This window comes from Ambystoma mexicanum, chromosome 3p (assembly GCF_040938575.1).
Source record: "Ambystoma mexicanum isolate Mex_15411 chromosome 3p, UKY_AmexF1_1, whole genome shotgun sequence".
NCBI lineage: Eukaryota > Metazoa > Chordata > Amphibia > Caudata > Ambystomatidae > Ambystoma > Ambystoma mexicanum.
Genome location: NC_090925.1, coordinates 856,998,845 through 857,020,771, shown reverse-complemented (window position 1 = coordinate 857,020,771; position 21,927 = coordinate 856,998,845). Strand labels below are relative to the sequence as shown.

Genomic DNA, 21,927 nt, shown 5'->3' with positions numbered 1-21,927 from the left:
TCTGGCCATTGGACATGAGCATCTCGAGCCTGAACACGCCTCGCCTCAATTAATAGTTCCTCCATAGTGTACACGGTGTGGCAAGCCACATCTCTCATTCACTTCACTGTCTGTGTGTGTATAGTTCTGACACCCACGGGTAACTGGAGAAGAGATTGGAAAAGGGATGTTCAGTTTAAACACAAGATGGAGTGTAGTAGAATTGACTGGAAAAAACATAAAATAGTCCCCAGCACAAACATTTTTTTAAAGTTATGAACTGTTTGTAACCTTTTTTTTGTTTTTTTTTCTTTGCAACTTTTTTGACTCGACCTTCAACATCTGCACGCTGTAGCTCCGATTCGTTTCCGCATGTCCTCCCTTCCTCTTGCGCTGCAACGACTATATTTTCTGTATCCGCATAGACAGCACAGAATGAGGCTCCATCGTCTCCCAGAAACATAGTACTTTCATTACTATGTATCAAAATATTGTTAGCATAAAACACACGTGAGGACGAACACACAGGTGCATCTCAATAGCCAAACACGATTTAAACATTGTGTGCAACAATCAAAGGACAAGTATTCGACCAGTGATGATCTATTTCGATGGAACTGTCAGTATCCATACCTCTGGCTCTGCATGGACTGAGATTAATGGTTGTATTGGAGAGGAGGCATCCGCATCTCCCTGAAACACAGTACTTGCATTAGTATGCTTTTCAATATTGGAAACACAACACACACTTGGGGTCGATGGCACAGGTACATATAAAGAGATAACCACAAATGATGCATTGTCCAAAAGAATCAAGGAAAATCCAAATATGATCACATTTCATCGACTTATTTCTTGTATTTATTTACATCTGCATCATCTAAATTGGATGTTGTGATTGTAGTGGAAGCTTCGTCGTCTCCCTGAAACGCAGCACTTGCGTTAATAGGGAAGAAAGTATATCAAATGGAATCACGTTATATGATCATGCATGATGGAGCTGTCATTATCCATACCTCGTGCTGCTGAAGAATATCTATGGATGTTGCAAATGTAGTGCGCACTTCCGAAAGCTGTTGCGCCAATTCGTATACGCATGGTCCCGCTTCCACTTCCCCTGGAATTACTTGAATGTCAGGCTCTGCATCAAGTGCAGGGGTTGACGCTCCAACTGCCTGAAACATAGTACTTGCATTAGTGAGGATTACAATAGTGAAAACATAACACACACCTTGGGTCGACAGCACAGGTTCATATCAACGGCTAACCACGAATGAAACATTGTGTAGAACAATCAAACGACAAGAATTCCAGCACTGATGATGACGCTCGATGGAGCTGTCCGTATCCATACCTCCTGCTGTTGAAGACCATCTAGAAATGTTGTAGATGTGGCGGACGCTTCAGCATCTCCCTGAAAGACAGTACTTGCATTAGTATGGATAACACTAATTATAACCGAAAACAAAAACCAGTGGACGATAACTAAGGTGTATATCAATTGGATAGCACTAACCAAACATTCGGTAAAATGATTACACGATAAAATAAAAATATTACTTGACATGCATAAAACAGGTCTGTAGCGGATTAGCCTAGTAAGATTACCTGATACGCGCTAGAAGTGGTTGATAACTGCGACCACGTCAAGGATGTAGAATGTTCTTGCTTCAGATTCAAGGGATAGTCAAGAAGTTGTAAAGGTAAATTAATGATTGATAATGAAATGCCAATATTAAAAATAGCCATGTAAGGCGACAGAATACTTGTAAAATGCTCAATACAGCACAGTTCCCTGTTCCCATATATATACATTGCGTTTGTGGGTTATGAAATCGAAAAAGAATATATTGGTAAATGTCATTATTCAAAAAACTATACAATCATATCCATATCGAAATTATTACAAGGGATAGAACACCTACAATATCAATTAATCCGTTCGGATACCTACACACTACCGCAAGGCCTAAAGCTAAATCCGGACACTTGACTCACCGGTGGCGGAATGTGGACGAATAGAGTGGGAATAGCGTTTTTGAGCAATTTCCGTGTCGTTCGCCGTTTATTCTTCTTTGTTACCCAAGATGTTGTGTACATGTCCAAGGAAAAGTGCCGGCTGCAGATGCGGTATCGATCACCCCTCTTGTCCTGTAAGACTTGTTGGACTCTACTTTCCAGCTCATCCAGTGGAAATCCGCAATGTCTGACCCATTCTCTTATTCGATCAACAGTTTTCGGGAATACATGCATTGTAGTGCCTTCAGATTTCGCATGGGTCTTCGAAGGGCAACCGCTAATCGAACAGGCAGGCATTGTTGATAAATCTGAAAAGTAAATATCAACATTATTACAATCTTCAAGAATTAAGATTTGATACAAAAGTAAATGAATCGTACAATGATCAATGCAAGGTTTGTTTTGGTCGCAGGAACTATACCAGTTCATTATGTGCGGCTTAGTATTTGCAACAGTTGCAGAAATGTATAAATGACGTGACTAAAAACTGAACATGTGACTCATCCCTTGGATGTTCTGTATTGCACGAGAAGGAAACATGCTTACATCATAGACTGGACCTCCGAAGGATGCAATTCGATGACAATTGACACAGATGAAAATAAATAGATCTATTGATAGCATAGCAATGGAAATTCAAGTCAATAGCAATGAGACCAATGAACATAGCACTATTGGGTACTCTACTCGCAAATAGATAGAAATTTAAAAATCTGCGAAATATTACCAGGAAACATGGCCTTACCTTGACCAACAAACAGTTGGATTCAGCAAGCAGAGCAGTATGTTGCGGAGAATAGGTGGATGGCCACAGGTAGCGCACTGATGGGTATGCTCGAAGCGGTCACAGAAGTTCACGGATAGCACGACGACGAGCAGATTAGCATAGATCTCAGTGGTTCCCAGGTAGCACGTTCAGGAGTTGACTTGCAAAGCACAAAGATGTTCTCATGAGACATATCGAGTGGTTTTTAAAGTATTAGAAACTGGGGTGTGTTTGTGAATGAATGACGTATGTATGTCGTGGTATTAGGGGGGCGGCCTGCTTCAAGGGGAGGCCTGGCTGGAGACACGGGGTCTGAGGAGACCATGTGAACAATGGCCCCTTGGCGTGGGACACCTTTTGAAGTGTACATGTAGTTTGGCACCTTGGCCATTTGCGCCCCTCACAGCCCCCCATGCCAGCGCGCATCCACCGGCGCGAACCGCCTTTGATACAGGGGGGTGGGATGGATGGCCCTGGGGCGTGCAGATAAGGCACAGGAAGACTGCTGAATGGAGACACACTTATGTGGATTGCAGGGGGGCGGCCTGCCTCAGGGGAGCCCTGCCTGGAGACACGGGGTCTGAGGAGACCATGTGAACAATGGCCCCTTGGCGTGGGACACCTTTTGAAGTGCACATGTAGTTTGGCACCTTGGCCGTTTGCGCCCGTCACAGCCCCCCATGCCAGCGCGCATCCACCGGCGCGAACCGCCTTTGATTCAAGGGGGTGGGATGGATGGCCCTGGGGCGTGCAGATAAGGCACAGGAAGACTGCTGAATGGAGACACACTTATGTGGATTGCAGGGGGTTGGCCTGCTTCAAGGGGAGGCCTGCCTGGAGACACGGGGTCTAAGGAGACCATGTGAACAATGGCCCCTTGGCGTGGGACACCTTTTGAAGTGTACATGTAGTTTGGCACCTTGGCCTTTCACGCCCCTGACAGCCCCTCATGCCAGCGCTCATCCACTGGCGCGAACCGCCTTTATATCAATATATAGTATATCGCCTTTATATCAATGATAGTATATCGTTGCTTATCAATAACAAATGCCACATACCGGAGATTCTTGTGAGCACAGACCCACACTTCAACCAGTGTATTATAGTGGTCAAGACCCTAAGGCCTGTATAATCCAATGGTAATTGTTAGTATAGATATATGTGTGACTTTTATAGAGACATAACTTACTGAAAGACTTTGAACAAGTGTTATTTAGTGCATGCATTATCGAGAATATGTTATGTTAGCTTAGATAGATAGGGACCACCCTGCTTCACAGCGACCAGACCTTCACCCATTCGGAGCACAGATGTCCGACGTCCATCCTTGAATGGAGACACACTTGATTAATTTAAAAAATCGAAACAAACGTTGTTAAAATATATGTGGTGTTTTATTTTGTATCTTATTTTCATGACACAAAAATACAAGACTTTAAAGATTATACAGGTCAGGTTGCAGCACAGCGAGAGAAAATCCCCTGTACTGACCGCTGTCACTCGGGAACGTTTCTCTAATGGCACGAACGGCACAGGCGGGTATCACTCTTCGAACGCGGTGTCCAAGTCTCCCGTGGAGCCACCATGTAAAGGAACGATAGGCCACCAGCCTGTACCACCTGTGAAAAGGAATGAAAAAAACTGTTTTTAAATGACCAAGATAAGTTTAATAAACATTTGTTGTCAATGACAATTCTTGTAACTAATAGCATTCTGCACGGACAAATGCTATCTAGACAATGCACACTATTGAACGACTTACATGCGTTACAATGATATGTATATGTAATTTTGGATACAGTAGAAGATCATGAAATAGGAGTGGCATGACAAGCAGAGTATACTTACTCGTTACTCGGATTACGAGGACGAACAGTTGCGCGAAGTTCGTGCATAAGCACCATCATTATTCTCAACACGGCCCGTGTGAGGCAGGCTGCCCTGAAGTCTGGCAGCTCGGTGATGCATTGCGGTCATGGCTCGCCTTCCGAAATGTAGGCCAGGCATCCCGAGTTTTCTCGGCAGCAGCAGTTCTCGTCCTCAGTTGGCATTAGCTCGCACCGATTGCATGTGCACCAGGTGGAGACGCCGTCCATTCGACTAGGCCCAGGCTCTTCATCTGTTGATTCGTCCTGCCAACTGCCGTCCGAATCCCCATCGTTTTCGCGTGCTTCCCTTTCCAGTAGTTCCTCCTCGGTATACTCGGGCTCGTACATGTAGGGCATTATTGTAGCCATTGTGTTTTAAACAAACTAAAATAATTTATAGCGGTGGTACTGGTATCTGTTCACACGGGCTACAAGCGGCGAAGGTAGCTGACCAGAGCACTGAAACGAGTCACAGAATACTCAAAGTAACACAGAGGGAGGAATGGAATCGAAAATCTGCTGCTGTGTGTTGTGAAACGGTCTGTTTATACTTATTGAGGAAAGAGGCGTCCTGCCATTTCCATGGCGACACGTCATTAGCTGAAGCGCAGCGAATGTTGACACGAGACGTGCTTTGGCTTGGGAAATGGGCGGTACGAGTCTGCTGATGACAGGCTCAGGGGCGGGGGAATTGATTTAGTGCCGCAAAAGCAGGTCAGCCAGGGCGATGGGGGGGAAAAGATAGGATTATCAGAAAATGGCGGCTCCCTGGTGCTTGTTTTCGCGTGCGTTTAATGGACGAAAACTCGGGTAAGGTCCATAGGAAAGTTTTCTAAAATCGAGCCACTTAGGCTTAAAAAAACATGGCCGACCCATAGGGACAATACAATTTTTTTACTAGACCATGCCTTTAACATTCACTACTATTATGTACACATTCACTTTTGGAATGCTCTGGCTAAAGAGCGCTAACACTTTATTTCAGCATAAGTTAAACAATCTGAGCGAATGTAGTGTAGTAAAGGAAGTGAATAAAGGATAAGGTAAGTAAGAACCAAATTAGAAAAAGAATATGTAAAAGACTGTTTAAAACATCATACACTGCCTTTATAAATACTACACCTCAAAAAGTCATTCCCTATGTAATGTGTTGAAGAAGGAAGCTGACACGGGTGGCATGGTGGGGGTTATTTGTGCATAAAAGGCCCTCACTATCCCCATCTTCAAAGAGAGATTTCCCTGCCTCAAAACTAATACTAAAGGATCTGTCTGCATGTCCATCAAAACAAACTCCACCGTCCTGTGTCTTAACCCACTGCCATCACTCCCACTACAACTAAGGATAATGTAACAAAGTTCCTCCTTCAGGGGAATGTCTCTCTTCTCATGATGTTCGGATAATGTTCAAAAGAATTTTCTCTTGCAACAAAAAATGCCAGGGGGAATGACTCCCTTCCCCTGACTTGGGGGTTCCACACAGTCTTTATAAAATTTCACATCCAGAATGGCTCCCTTCTCCTGATGTAGATCTATACAGTTTCCAATAAAACCAGTGGGAATGACTCTCTTCACCTGGCATCTTTAGGACAACTCCCTTCTCCTGGTATTTCTTTGCATAGTTCACAACAAGGCCAGGGGCAATGACTCCCTTCGCCTGGTGTCTTTAGGGCATATTGCCAGAGATTTGGCCCCTTCAGGAGAATGACTCCCTTCTCCTGGTATCTAAAACGTTCTCTCTCACAATCCGCTTAATGTACACTTTCTCACTTTGTTTTGGTGGTAGCAAAGTTCCAAATCTTTCTGTGTTGCTCACTGGGCTTAGTGTCGCCATTGCAACGAGGAAGTTCTACTTGCTTGCTCAGTTCCCTTTTGTTGGGGTACAAGACCCTTCTCTGGTGATCAGTTGGCTTCTTACTGCCACATGACGAGGAAGCTCTCCTTGGGTGTTGGGTTTGCTGGCGTTAGGGTCTCAGCCACGTCTCTGGTGGCCAATGGGCTTATGGTCGCCACTGCGTCGAGGTAGCTCTCCTCGGATGCTGGGTATACCAATGTTTGGGTACCAAACCCATCTATCTTCCACGCCCTTGTCCACCCTGGATCTCTTGCCCCTCCCGTTACTTTCGGAGGGATTTTGACTCTGAAATGGCGTGGAATGGCGTGAAACAGTCTCTGCAGTTAGGGGGACAGCCAGGATGACCCTCCTCAGATCCCAGCTTTCCGCTCGCCACCTAATTCTCGCGATGAGCTGCTGCACGGGCTGCTCCAAGCACTGTGACCCACCTCCTTCTCTCACCTATTGGGGGTGGCCTGCAAATCCCCTTGAAGTCACAGCTCCTACTTATCCTCCGAGCAGTCCAGCCACACCAGCCCAGGCCCCCAGCTCACGTGTGAGCATCACAGTGACTTGGAGTAGGCCCATTGGGGTCAGGAATCCTCCGGGAGCTCAGCGGCCTCTTCTGCAACCCCCGGTAGTCCAGGGAGGACCCAGGTGCTTAGGGAGGACAGCCCCCACACAGGAAGCACCTCTGATGGCAACGCTACTGATCGGGCGGACCCCGACTGGTCCGCTGCCACTGCTGAAGGCATCCAGGCAGCAACACACTCAGCCTGGAGGCCATGTGGAGCTGGCGTCTCGCTCCTAGCCCGGCCAATGGATGCTGGATTTGCCGTGCCCCAGAACTCTGCTGCTAATGGGGCTCGGCGCACCAAATGTCGTCCTTCCATGTTTCCGGACCCCCAGCCACGAGACCCGCTGCTAACCGCCTCACTGGGGGGTGATGGGGGGGCAGAATCATGGGGTTCAAGTCGGAAAAGTGCCAGGGTCGGGCAGTGATGCAGTTAAGCTGGCAGCATCACTGCGCCCCTGGTGGTCTCCATGTTTGTGTTTTAAAGTAGTACAGTATGAGGAGAGGTTTAGTGGACCCTCTCCCAATCCAACCACCTTAGAAGCCCAGGGGAGGATTCTGGACCAGAAATCCACGTTCATAGTCCGACATGGGGAAGGTAGGGCAAGGACCTTGTGCCTGTCCAACCCTATGAAGGTGGTGGGTGCTAGCAACAGATAGGTTTACTCAGTCCCTGTACTTTGACTCAGGACCACTTTTGCAGCACCAGAAATCGCTGAGCCCCATGTACTATTTGTCTTGGTTCTGTTGAAGGGGTTCTCGGTTGCAGCAGTCACTTTTGGAGTTGGAGTTTAGGTCTGGCAAGCTGGCGATTCCATACTCTGGTGAGACGGTGCCTGGGACTGTACACCTGGATGACTGTCAAACAACTAAGAAACGACCACCATGTTTTTTACAGCCTTAGAGGATACCCAGGACACTTTCAAGGTGGAGATCAGCGATGGCCACTTGAAGAAAATGGTGCAAGATGACCCTTCGAGTAGAAACAAAGAAGCTGGTCCTGCAAGACCCCTCTTCGTGCTGTAGAGCTGCAACTGCAGGGGGATGCCACTTGTTACAAAAGGCGAGGGTCTGCAGAGTCCCAAGTTCGATCTCTGGACGGCGATGATGCTGCGAGGTAGGCCATGTGAAGCTGGTCAGCCCACACAACGGTTCTGGAACACTTTGAAGGCTTCCAATGGCAGGATTCTCATGCAGAAGTCGAGAATGGTGGTTCTCCCAGGACCAGGGGTTGAAGCATCGATTAAGGCCTACTGAAGATCAGCAAAGAATCGTCACTGTACGGTGAAGAGTGCCGTGTAAAATGAACCAAGCGTCCGCAACCCAGAAGATAATTTCTCCTCCACTGATAGGCATTGAGGCTGATCAGCGTCTTCAAAGCAGATGAGTTTAGCAAGGCAAGTGAACTAAAGACTTTGCTTGCCTTCAAAAGTCAAGTCAGGTACAAAACATCAAAGCATAGACGTACATGGGCGGAAAGCGGCAAAAAAAAAAATGTATCCTTGCTGCTCCCCACCTCAAGATCTCAATTCAGGCATCCCAGACCACATGCAAGTCTTCTAAACATAATCAGAAAACAAATAATGTTCTTAATTTGCAGGTTGAATTCCTTCCTCAAAACATGCGTTTTGTCACCATTAATTATTAGTCTTTGTATTACTTCGCTGAAGGTGCCACTTTCCGCCGAACCATCATGTCGGCCAACTAGTTCCCCATCTCTCTCACTCCCTTCCTTTGGAAACTTCTGGAGAAGTTGGTCTTCCCCCAAATGACACAGCACACCAAGCTTTTTGGTTGACTGCACGAACATTAGTCTGGATTCCGAGCATCCAGAGGAACAGAAACTGCTCTCCTGAACACCCGTGAAGAATTGCTTGCATCTCTTGACTCCAACTCACCTGCTGTTCTCATTCTACGCGCTCTCTTCTCTGCTTTTGATCCGGCTAACCACTCCATCCTCATAAAACGGCTCCATCATACATGCATGCGAGGCAAAATCGGGCTGCAGCCGCCAGGCTGCACGTCCTCCTACCCTCAAGCCCGCGCTCCACAAAGGCTTGTGTTCCCACGGCAGTCGCCGCACGCATTAACTACATTATACACACTGCCACTCCCTCATCGGATCCCTGTCTGACTGGCACACATGCAACGGTAAGCCAGCCCCATCTCCGGCGCTCCATTCAACCCGCTCACAACAGCCTGCAATTTCACACAGGCCACGTCCACACTTGCCGGCTGGTTGTATCCACGCCCCTCCTCCAACCACGCAATTATGATCCATCCACACCCACATATTCCTTACTACCTTACTAAGGAAAGTGAGACTGCACTCTCGCTTCTGGGTCTACCCCGTTGCCACATTACCTCAACTTCTGACCATCAGAAACACCAAGCTGCGCCTGCGCACACCATCCCACATCCACCAAGTTGACTCCCCTACCCGCGCCTCAAACACAACCATCACGTTACCACCCCCATCCATGTCAACTCACTCATTGTCCTCACTGTGCAGCACAACCAGTGCAGCCTTGTACCTGCCTTCCTCACTACCCCTAGCATAAGGCCCAGAAAGGGATTATCCCTTCATCAACGCACCATCTTTGCCCCACCCTTAATCAACACTAAGCCTACCCCTCCTTATAACCCTGCCACTACCAATGCCTCACCACACAACCGCTACATCATACTACAAGCCAATAGCCCCCTTCCTTCAGCACAACCCACCGTCTCACCTATCCAACCACAAACTGGGCACTGGTGCCCTTGACCTAAACACAGCCAGCCCCTTTTGAATTGCGCCCTCCTCAATGCTCGATCACTGCTCGCACATGCATTAGACATCAACGACCTTATCTCCAAACACAACCTTGACGCCTTAGCCATATCAGAGACCTGGCTTTGTGAGGCCTGCAGCCCCGTTCTATCCCTAGCTATTCCACTGGGATATACCATCTTCCAGAATGATGGAGCCTCTGCCAGAGGAGCCGGCGTTGCCCTTATAGCCAGATATTCATCAGAAGCTGCATGTGCATCCTTGAGGGTCCCTTTGACATCCTATCTCTAAAATGTGCACCCTCTCCAACATGCACCATCACTATCCACCTCCTCTATGGCCCCCTCCAAAATGTCGAGCTAAACCTGCTTTATATTCTATAGGACGACCTCAAAGCTCCAACTCAAATCATCCTACTAGGACACTTTTTAACCTGGGCCTCCATGACCCGAATGACCCGCAGGCATCCTCGCTATCCGACGCCCTCAACACTCTAGGCTTCTGTCAACGCATTACCTCTCCCACACATTCTAAAGGATGTATACTTGACTGGATTGCTGACCGCAACTGCAAGATCACTATCAGTGCCATCCCTCCCTGTCCTTGGTCTGACCATAACATTATCTTCTTCTATATCCGCAGCCTGGCAAAGTCATAACGACATCCAACCCGCTACCTCCTGCAGTAACACAAAGCTCACGTAAGCTCACTAGAGACCACATCCTTCCCCTGATTAACACCCCAGAGCTTCAGCATCCTTTCGCATCCAACCCCATTGCACTAGTGGAAACCTAACACAATCCTCTCCAAAGCTGTGAATATCTTAGCACCCCTACCCCTCACAAATCCAAGTTAGTCAGACACTCAAACTCCTGCTTTTCACCAGACCTCATGGAACTCTGCACACTGAAGCTCCAAGCCCAGCTCACTTGGTTGTGCCACCATTACAGCAAAATCTAATTCCTTTAACACCAGAATCAGCACGGCCTCCTCCAATACCAAAGAAATCTTAACATATTCAGGGAACTAGAATCCCCCACCTCACCACCCTCCACCATCACCAATGACCCATCATGGTGCTCCAACATTCAAGCAGCACTCTTGGGCAAAATCGGTAGGCCATATCTTTTTCCATGAAGTGTTTCCTGAAAGTGCACATTTTTGGATTCATGGCTAAAAATGTCAAGTTGCAAACTACTACTGAGACATTAAGAAACTTGCTCACTCTCTGTATGTACACAGCTCAGCATTTCTTCCTCGCAGAGTCCATTCAATTGCTAACAGTTGGTGGTGAGTGCAACATTTGAGGCTATCTTTTCATGAGGATATTTATGCTCTTAACATTGCAATATCTGGTGGTAATCTGTTTCATGTTTAAATGCGAGACATGTGCATACTAAAAACGGTGTGGTTGGCCAGTAACATCTTGGCAGCATTCCAAATGGGAATTGACACCCCAGGTACACATGCATGCCATACAAACACAATATCATGTAATCTGGATAAATACATGAAGATTGGGAGTAAGAGGGAACATAAACAAGTAATGCATTCTATCTCCTACAGCAGTCCTTTTGACTTATAATTTCCTCCTGAAGTTAACAACATTGGTCTTTTACCACGGCCTGGGGAAAAGTCATGCTTTCTTTGTACCTACAGAGCTTTATCTCCATCCATAACCACCTTTTAGAATTGTGTGATAAATAATATAGTAACAATTTTTACTGCCTTGGACATTTCTCTGCCTTTTGTAAATTGTTTGTATATACTCTTTTCAAAAGTCACCTAAGAATATTCTCCTCACTGTATTCTCTCCCAAAGTACTCTGATTTAATGGCCTTTTTAAGTTGCATCCATTTAACCTAGTATATCTAATCTCATCTCGCTACAAACTGCATTGGTCTCTCATCTTCCCCTTGGTGTACAGTTTCAAAACCTGTGGCAGGTATCCACTGAAGCAACTTTAGAAGTGTTTTCTATTTAGACCAAATACATAAATAGTTGGATTTCACCCTTCCGCTCTCTCCATAAATATGTATGTTTTTTATGAAGGTAGAAATGTACATAGTCTGGCGATTTCTCTCACAAACCCAAGCTGGGACTTCAACCGCCTGATTCTACAAAGCAGTGCTGCAATTTCCCTTCGGAAACATCCATTTTGTTAGATTAATTTAAACAGTTTATTGGTAGATGATTCAGCCAGTACCCAAGATCTCCATTTCAGCACTTATTTTGCCCTACCTGCTAAAATTCTGAACAGTTATCACATTGGATTTCATGTGTGGTGATGATCCAAAGTTGCAGCCTAACTCCAGGAAGACCTCTGGAGTTGTGAAGCCCCTCTCTTAATAACTTTAAGGGAATTAAACCTACCCTTAAAGGTAATTCAAATATGCTAAAACCTACCTTTGCTGAAAAAACCAACAAATCACAGAATCCTAGTGGGACTGAATAGAGGAAGAGGGCTGAGGATTCATGCAGTTGTGAAAGTCAGGCAATTTATTTATTTTAATTCTCATTACCTACCACAAGTCGGATCTATGTGATCACTGGGACCGTCGTAATTGCGACGGCCGAAAATGCTGACTTTTTTTTTGCCCTCTTTTACACCACATATATATGCAGGTGGAGACCCCCCGCAGCCTCCCAACTTTAATATTATAGCATAACCCCCCCCCACACACACATATATAGGGGGGTTCTAAAAAGAAAGGTTGGCCTTTTCGGCAGTCGTAATTGTGAGGGTGGACATTTTGGGCCATTACCATTAAGGTTAATAGCCCCCACCTGAAAAAGATCACTGAACCTGGGAGACATAAAAGACCCCCTCAGGGAGAGAAAGGAGGAAGGAGCTGGAACATTGACTGGAGTGCAGGCTGTGGCAGTGGAAGCAGAAGGAAGACACAAGACTGGCAAACCAAGCAGAAGTGGGAGAACAGGAGGGACGCTGCAACGTGGAGAAAGCAGATTACACCTGCGTGATCTGATGTAGTCCAGTTCTCCCAAACTATGAAGTGCAACAGAAAACGTGCTGGAGAAACAGTTTTTGGCTTGTGAGCCTGATTGTCTTGGTTGCTGAGTTTCTGGCGTGTCGAACACTGAGGCAAGAAGCAATTGCAAAGTCCAGGGTCCCCGCAGTAGAGGAAACTTCCAAGACATGTGGCTTTACCAGAGACACCTGTTCGGGAGAAGCTCCCCACCGAGCCAGAAGCAATAGAAGTTGTAGCACAAGTTGGGAAAGCAGTGTGGCCCGCAGAGAAAATGCTTCAGAAGCCGGTGAGTGAAGCACAGCTTTCTAGTGCATTACGCATACCTTGCCATTAACAGTAACCAGCTCCTTTGCCACTTGTGTAAGAATTTCAGTGAGTAGAAGTGGACTACTGTATTAAAAATACTTTGAACAACTGAAATGTAACCCACGCGTATGGAGTAAAAGGCTTCTTGCTCGCTTAGAAAGCTAGGGCTGTTAAAGCCCATTTTTCCAATCACTAAAGACTATTGGTGTTCAGAGAGTGGCCGTGTGTCCCTAGTTAAGGAAAGGGAATGATGTAAAGACCATAGCAGAACACTTAACTATGACAATTTCAAAGTTACATTCTTTTTCGCTGGAAAACTATATTAACAAATGGTCGCGTGTGCTTTTTGATTCCCCAAGGAGGCCTGAACTTGCTTCTATGGGAATACATTTACACAAGCACCTTTTAAAGCTTGCAAAATTACATCAGAGTGGTCGTGTGTGCCTAATTGTGGTTTCTCCTGAAAGACTGAACCTTATACTTTTTATACAAGTGACATACCTTTCATTCACAAGAGTATAAAGACTGAACAGAACAAGCATTGCCTAAGCCAAGAGGTACCCCATACTAAGATTGCAACGGAACCTTTCTCAGAGTTTAAAGCAATCCAGCTGTATTAAGTTACTAATAATCAAAAGGCCTTCGATACAAGTGTACAAGTATTACCTGAAGCTAAGAGAGCGGCACCAAGGCTTCTGGGTAATTGTATGGACTGATAGCTGGGAGAAAGCCAAAGGTGAAGTTGGGGAAGAGGAATTAGCAGCTTGTATATGATATAATATGGCATTTGTAATGTGCCTATACACAAGTGTTTCAAGGCACGACGAGGAAAGGAAGGGGGAACAGAGACAGGACAGAGACCACGATCTTACTGGGCCAAGTGACATTGAGATCGTGCAAGTGCAGGGTAGGAGGGAGGGGAAGGGGAGGAGGGCAATGCTGTACTTGGGATCAAAACAATACCAAGAAGTGCGGCCGGCAGCTGGCAGGAGAAGGGTAAGTGCAGATGGCAGGTGTCCAAAAGTGCAGGTAAATAATTATACTGAAGCAGACTTAACCTGTAATGCCCAAGGAGGTCACGGCCAGAGAAAAGAGTCTTGAAGGCAAACCCAGGTTGTTGTTGTGGCAGTTAGACAAGAGGGGCATAGACGCTGCCCCTTTGAAGAAAACCATTAAAAGGAAGAATGCCTGGTCTACTTGAGGAGGTTGAAAAATTTCGAAAATCTATCTTGTCGAAGTCTATCAAAATCAGTGAAGTTGTAGGAGTCTGTCTAAAAGTCATTGAAGCTGTGGCAGTAGTTCAAAGCCCTAGAACGGAAGAGATATATCTGGTTGTCAGTAAATGCTACGTTTCAGTTGTTTGAAGCCAAGGTGAAATACTATGGGACAAGAGGTGTCTGTTCTCATGGTAAAGCAAGTAGAAGAATAATTGTCGAAGTAGAAGTAGCAATATTAAGAAGGCATCCCGACAAACGTACCCTTTTGAATGTCAAAACTATAATTCAAGAAGTCATAATTGTTAGTTAAGAACTGTGTAACATTAACAGTGTGGACATTACGTTTTTGTTTGAACTGTGGCAAATCTACCCTTGGGAGTGGTAAAGCATTGTGTGCAGGATTACCATTGTGGCTTTTTTCCCTAGACGTGAAAAGTGGATGCCATTGACCAAAAGACGAGACTTGTTACCATGGGAACCTTTTGTTGTTGTTGATGATTTCAAAGTCAAAATAAAAGTTCAATAACTAAATTGAGACATTTTCTTTCTATGGTTGAACATTTTTCATGAAGTGATTTCTAATCCTGGGGGAGATCACCCAGGATATGAGGTTATTGAGAAAATTGCATGTTGTTTATGTCCTGTTGAATTGCCATACCTTTTATTTACGTGTTTGTTGTTTAGTGTGAGGGCCAGTTATCATGTGGAGTGTGTTCACTTAGCTTTTAGAATAGGCAGGGAATCCCTCAACAGAGTAGGGAAAGTGAGGCATTTTGTTATATTTTCTTTTAAGATAAAATGGCATATTTTGAAAGATCTTCAAACCGTTATCTGCCTCGCATTACTGACCCCTCACAGCTGGGAGTTGTACTCTCCTGGCTTGATAATTGTAAATCTACTCCACATTTCATTCCATAGCATTTCATGACCTGCAAAGGGTTCAGAATTGCACATCTTGACTGATCTTAAGATCGAAGAAGGCCACCCACATCAACGGATCTCTGAACTCCTACTAGTAGCTTTATTGGCTGTCAAGAAAACAAATTGATTTTAAGATTGTGTGCTTGACCTACTAATGGGGGGCCAAAAATTCAAGTTGCAAACTTGTAGCCAGCCATAAAAGTCACTCGCCACCACAATTCTATACATACGCGAAGCACGCCATTTATTATTCGCTAAGAGTCAAATATCACTACCAATGGCTATTAGAAAGTGCACAATTTGCACCCTTCCCACAAATCCATGTACAGTCCCACACTACTTGTATTAAGTATTTTCTCCCTTTGAGCCAACTGGTCACTTGTGGTCAACATAGCCCGTAACTTCTTGGACTTCATTTTACCAGGACCTGCCCAATAAGGGCATACATCTCGACAACCAAGGCTCTTTTTTGAAGGCACTTCTTTATTGCTGCACCCGAACCTTCAACATCAGTCTGAAGTTCAGATGAGCCTTACAGACCCACTTGTTATATTTGCCTTCCCATCGGTACCCATCTCCATCGCTCCTGTGTCTAATAAGACTGCGTGAAGTTCAGGCATACCATAAAGACCTACTTTTTTCTACAGCATTTGATTCCTAATATATCTTTCTACTAGCCTATTCTCCTTAACATCCAATCTTCTAAACTTGCCCTCTGTTTAGAGCTGTAATGTGAAGCACTTTACAAAAAATCAGAAATACCATTTTATGTATTTATTTTTTATTTTTTTGTTGCACATTTAACAGTGTTTCCATGTGCCACAAGATAATAGCAAGACAATAATGGGCGTAGGGGAGAAAAGGGGATTTTAAAAAAATCCATAATGGTCCTACTAGGCCTTGTGCCAATCGGATCGTGCAAGTGCAGCAGCAATATGTGCAGTGGGAGTAGGGGAGGGCAGGAAGGCCCAGGGTTAGGCAAGTGCTAGGGGAGCCCAAGAGGCCAAGTGCCGGGGGATGGACAGGGAACCACTGGCTAGTGCGGGGAAGGGGGTGGGGCATTGGACCATACTAGGTCAAGGAAAGGGCCTGGAAGGGCAGTGCTAGGTTGGGCGGGTGCTGAGGCAGACTCGACGCAGGGGCCTGATGCCCTGTTAATACTCATAAGGGACCAGGCCGCCAGTCTCAGCAAACAGAAGGGGGATTAACACGGGAAGGCGAGAGGGAAGGACGAAGAGAAGACCAGGGTCTTGAGCCGCTTCCGGAACGTAAGGAGATCTGGGTCAAGTCTGAGAGAGGCAGGGAGGCCATTCCAGAGGGAGGCTCCTGCTGAAGATAGAGATCTACCTCCCACTCTCTGCTTGGTGAAACAACGGATCTGCAGAGAGTAGGCACTAGTGTACCGAAGTGCTTGAGCCGGGAGGTATTTAGGGAGAGCGAGTTGGGATGTAGCAGCGTCCCAGGCCCCGGAAAGCCTTGTTGATGATGCAGAGGGTCTTGAATTTGATCCTTGCAGCCACCAGGAGCCAGTGGAGAGATATTGGGACTGGAGAGATGCTGTCCCTTGGCTTGAGGCCAAGGATAAATCTTGCAGTCCTGTTCTGGATTAGTTGGAAGGGGCAGCGAAAGGAAAGAAGCAGATTAAGGAAGAGGCTGTTACAGTAGTCCAGCCTGGCGAGGACCATAGCTCTGGAGACATTGAGCTTCTGGGGGAAGGTGAGGAAAGGGAGAATGCCTCTTGAAGAGGTGGAGCTGAAAGTTGGCCTTCTTGGCAAGGGCTGTGATGTGAGGGGAGGAGGAGAGAGGAGAGTCAAAGATATGATACCAAGGTTTTTTGCTTCACGAGAGGGAGAGGGGAGGGCCCCAAGGAGGGTGGCCAGAATGGGAGGCGAAGTGGGAGCAGGCGTCCAAATTAGAAGGATCCCGGTCTTACTGGCATTAAGACAGAGATCATTAGCCGAGCACCATGCTGGAATAGCAAACAGGCAGGCTAGTATGAGAGGGGAAGAAGGGGAGGACGAGGAAGGAAGTTTGAAGGAGAGCAGTGTGTCATCAGCACACTGGAAGTGAGCAGAGAAGGTGGAGATCAAGTGAGTCAAAGGGGCAAGGAAGATGCTGAAAAGCCACAGCGATAGTATAGAGAAATGAAGGATGCCACAGGAAGAGAGAGAGGTGGTGGAGAGGAAAGTGCCCAGTTGCTCCTGTGAAGGACGATTTGATAAGGTGGTCAGCCAAGCCAGTTCCCGGTCCGTGATGCAGAATATCTTGGAGACGATTTGAGGGTGGCATGATTAGTTGTGTCACAGGCAGAAGAAAGATCGAGGAGGAGGAGGTGGAAAACCGAGGGGAAGTTGGAACTAATGTATTATTGGTGTTAGATATACTCTCCACCTCATCCAGCTTTTGGTGGATTCTTCACCCTTGGGGTCTCTTTCCTGTGAGTAATGTAAAATAAATAAACAGTAATATAAAATATAATCAGTTTATATATCACGTTAATGTTAATAATAATTCATTTTGCAGTTCTACAGAGCTGCAGCTCAGCAAAAAACCTGTCATAGTTTCCGGTCTGTTGACTTCACAAGTCACAGTACATGTTGTTCATATTTCTATTGGCGTAAGGTTTTGATTTAAGTTTAAATTTGATATTCTAAACTTTGTTTCTTTTTTGGTGAAGTGTAGGATTAATGTAATTATGGATAGGGCTCACTACTTATAAGAGTTATTAGTTTTGCCCCCTGTGAAAAGGAGAGGTAGAGGTTCTTTGAGTCAACATTTTCTGCATGCATATTTGGTTATGCTAACTGAAGGCTGACCATAAACCTCACATGTTCGTCCAAGGGAAATTTGTATCTCTTCTATAGCTCTGAACTTAATACCTTTTGTAAGCATTAGTGGCGGTGTGCTTTGGCTCAAGGGCCAACTCTTTGACCAAGAGACATGTTTGCCTAAGACTTGGCAGCTATATTCTGTATAGTCTCCAACCTTCTGTTTCTTGCTTGAGAATCTCCCGCAGATTGGTAATAGGTGCAAGCTGGACATAAGAACAAGATTTTAACCTGGTTTTAGGAAACTCATATTTTCTTTGTACTTGATCCTCATGCTCTCTCCGAAGCCCCACCCATGGCCTTCAATTCCCTGTTATCAGATAGTGGAGACTACAACAAAGCACACTCTTTAGATCGCATTAGGCTTCCAAGTTGAGGCTTTTCCTTGGTGCCTATGATTTGCTCCTTTACCTAAGGTACTTGCTCTTCAGTCTACCTCTGTGTAAAAAGCAGCATTTCTAATATGTGGACCGAAAGTGCAGTCTGCAGGAGGGAGCAGATCGACTTGGCTTTTGTGTGTCCACATTGCTGTAGTTTCCAAAAGTGCCGTCTGCTGCAGTCCGTGGCAGGAGCTGAGCTGTAACTTCGCTGGGCATGGACTTGGAAGCTTCCTTCTTTTGTGAGAGTTCTGCTCTTGCTCGTCGTGTAAACACCTCCTTTTAATTAACATCTAGATGTATGCCTTACTTCTCAAACTCGGCCAAACTGTCTAATCTCTCTCTTCTCCACAAAGTTGGGGATACTATACAGAACGATCCCGCTGCACCAAGCACACTTGTGGGTCCTAAGCTCCACTTATTACCTCCCTTTATAATATAAATAATAAAGGGAAAAGACTGGTAAGGGAGAAGTCAAAACATTTAAAAAATATACCAACAAAGAACAAAGGCTCGAATACATTTTTAAGATCATTGCGAATAAGATATTAAAGAATCTTTCTGACGAACAAAATATAGTGGCCCTCAGTCTGCTGCGCACTTTTCTCTTCGGTGGTGGGCAAAAAAAAGGGATACATAAACTTCAAAATGCAATGATGACTCGGTCACCGCCCGTGATGGAACTAAGATTTTAAAGAGTTGCGCAATTCTTTCTTGCAAAAGCCACTTGTCAAGGTACACGACATTCATGCCTCGCTTCTGGAGCTCTCGGGCATGAAGAACCAGTGGCATTTAGCGCTCATTCAATGGTTATTCCTCATCTGGATTTGCCTTCACCTCCAAAATCTCATCAAATCCCATATACGCATTTTTTATTGAGTTTGCTGATGCATATGGATGGAGGCATACGCAACCTTGTAGCTGTTAGGAGAGCAAGTGTTTCTCCCTTTAAGGCCTTTTCTTCAAAGCAAAAGCGAACTCTACTCTGATGAAACATGGTGACGTGACAGCAGACCGATTGGGCTTAGAATTCGTCCTGTATAAAAACTCAGCGATAATATTAAATCGTCCGAACATTTTGACTTTATTATCAGACGTGCTGAATCTTTGAACATTACTCTTTAAAGACTTCGGTCAAATCGAATTTGTTGATTCACGAAGAAACGATACATGCCAAGGTTATATATATATATATATATATCCTGTTGCTGTCTGACAAAGTAACACTGCTGCCTATGGGATACGGTCTATTTGAGGTTACAGATATCCAACACCATGGTCTTGCTTTTCCTTAGCCGGCTAACGGCAGTGAGGTTGGTAAACTAGGGATTCCATTGAAGTGAGATCTTCATGTACAAAATCGTAATGGGAGCACAGCGCAGAGGTTTGTAAATATTTCTGGTCAAAAAGAGCCCCACAAACTCATAGAACGGGGCTGGGCCTGGGTACTAACAGTATTATGTTCGAACAGGTCCAAATCGTGGAATTCTATATCATAGGGCCTGAATGTGGGCTTTCTGTCTTGGACTACACGAGGTTTCAATCGCCTGTTATAATTTAGAAATTACTTCGTAGCTTTGTCTAACTTTGACATTGTGGGCTTACAAAGGGCATGGCTACAGGAGCTCCCGTATCTGGGCGACTATTGATTGTTTTTACAGCCTGCTGAAAAGGGTGCTTGAGGTCGGCCCTCTCGAGGCCTTGTGACGGCTAAGATTGATTTCCGTGTCCAATGTAAAAACTGGTTAATTACGTATCATAGCATTTTGGCCTAAATCTTCAGGGCACTATTTATTTATTTTTTTGTCTGACAGGCTTTTGCATGTGAACATATACCAGAGCGAGACTTCAATCCAAGACCCACATTTTTTGGATTGGATATGAGTTTTATCGGAATGGCGCAGTGATGATCACTCCAACCATATTTTTATAGTGGGAGATTTTGAAATTTAAATTTTTATTTTCACAGTAAGCAAACATAAATAAATGAACAGCAGTCCATGAATATAGTGGGAGATTTGAATTATGACTGCCGAAATGCCTCACTAAATCAAAGTCCAACTCTGCATCCTTGCTAAGTTTAAATGCACGTAATTGGTGTAACCTTATGTGAAACTGGGACCTACTCTGTCTGAATAGTGAAATCACCTTGGGTCTCCTGCTGTATCCAACCTGGCACAGGGGGTGCTCCGTCTTCAACTATGAATTACATATTTGTATCCAAGTCGCTGCAAAACCTATGCATGAAATTAAATGTATCTTACTACAGCTATAGTGACCATTGGGTCTTGACTTGTTTGTTCAGCTATGTTCACGATCATGTAATTTATTGTCTTAAGTCCTGTAGGTAAACGCCTGCTCTGGAGACATAATTTGACTTATAATGTATTTAGCCTTCATCGATTTTTCAGCACCTTTTGACAGGCCACTGTGGAGTAAGCGCAAGGATTGGGTCTTCCTGTTTAGTTATTGGATATTACTTTCCAATTACATTTAGATACTCAGATCAGAGTTAGGTTAGGTTCGGGAAAGTGATCTGATCCTATAAAAAAACATTTAGGGTATAAGCAATATCTATGTAATATGTGCAATTAACTGATTAATAGAAAGTGTCTGAGATGGTGTTTGACTGTAATTAATTTTATTTTTATTGTATTAAATACCTGTGTAATGTTTTATAACTATAAATAAAATCTATATTTTTAAAATTATACAAATTGTATAAATTGTTGGAAAATTAAGTGGGAATGTTAAAATTAAGTGGGAATGTTAAATATTAGCTTTCCTGCCAGGATCAGTGGAAGTCATTATGTAGCTGATGGTTTTATTTAAACTTTGGATATGATTCTATCTTACTGTATTTTATAAATTGTAAAGGTGTGTCTATGATTGTGTGATCTAATTTTGTTAGGTTTAATGTAAACTAAAAACGCAAATAAAAAGAATGTGGTCTACTGCTCTGACACTTGTATCTTTTTTTTTTTTTTTTTTTTATCCTTCCATGATTGTTAAACTGCTTAATTTTGGTTAGTCATCTAAGTGCTTCTCTGTCGTCCATAGGTAGGTCCATGATGTATAAAGCTTATTAAGAAATTGCTTTGTTACATCGCAGGAAACCGAGGTAGGTGTGTGGCAAACATACCGGGCACATATCTGTACAGTGCAAGCTTTGGTGAAGTAGTCTTCTAAAAAGCAATTTCTGCTCCACCATTGGCTAACTAGGTGCCAACAAATATATAATGGGAGAATATTCCAGAACTATGTGTACCAGAGCAACCACAAATGTGACATTATGTAGGACTACCATCACTTTGTGAAACACTGCACGCGCTAGCTCCTCCTCATTTAAGACCTGATTCACAGAAGCGTTTTATACTGTGGCAATCCCATAGGAAAATGCTCTGTGAAGCAGGCCCATCATATTGATCACACCCAGTATCCACCGAGTTTATGTAATATTCTAGAGCCACCTTTGTTT

At 44.7% G+C, this 21,927-nt stretch overlaps 1 protein-coding gene across 2 annotated transcripts in view; it reads left to right on the top strand.

Moving 5' to 3' along the window:
* KCTD13 (potassium channel tetramerization domain containing 13) overlaps window positions 1-21,927 on the top strand; it is a 180,756-nt gene that overhangs the window by 137,542 nt on the left and 21,287 nt on the right. The gene's annotated exons all lie outside the window — the stretch shown is intronic.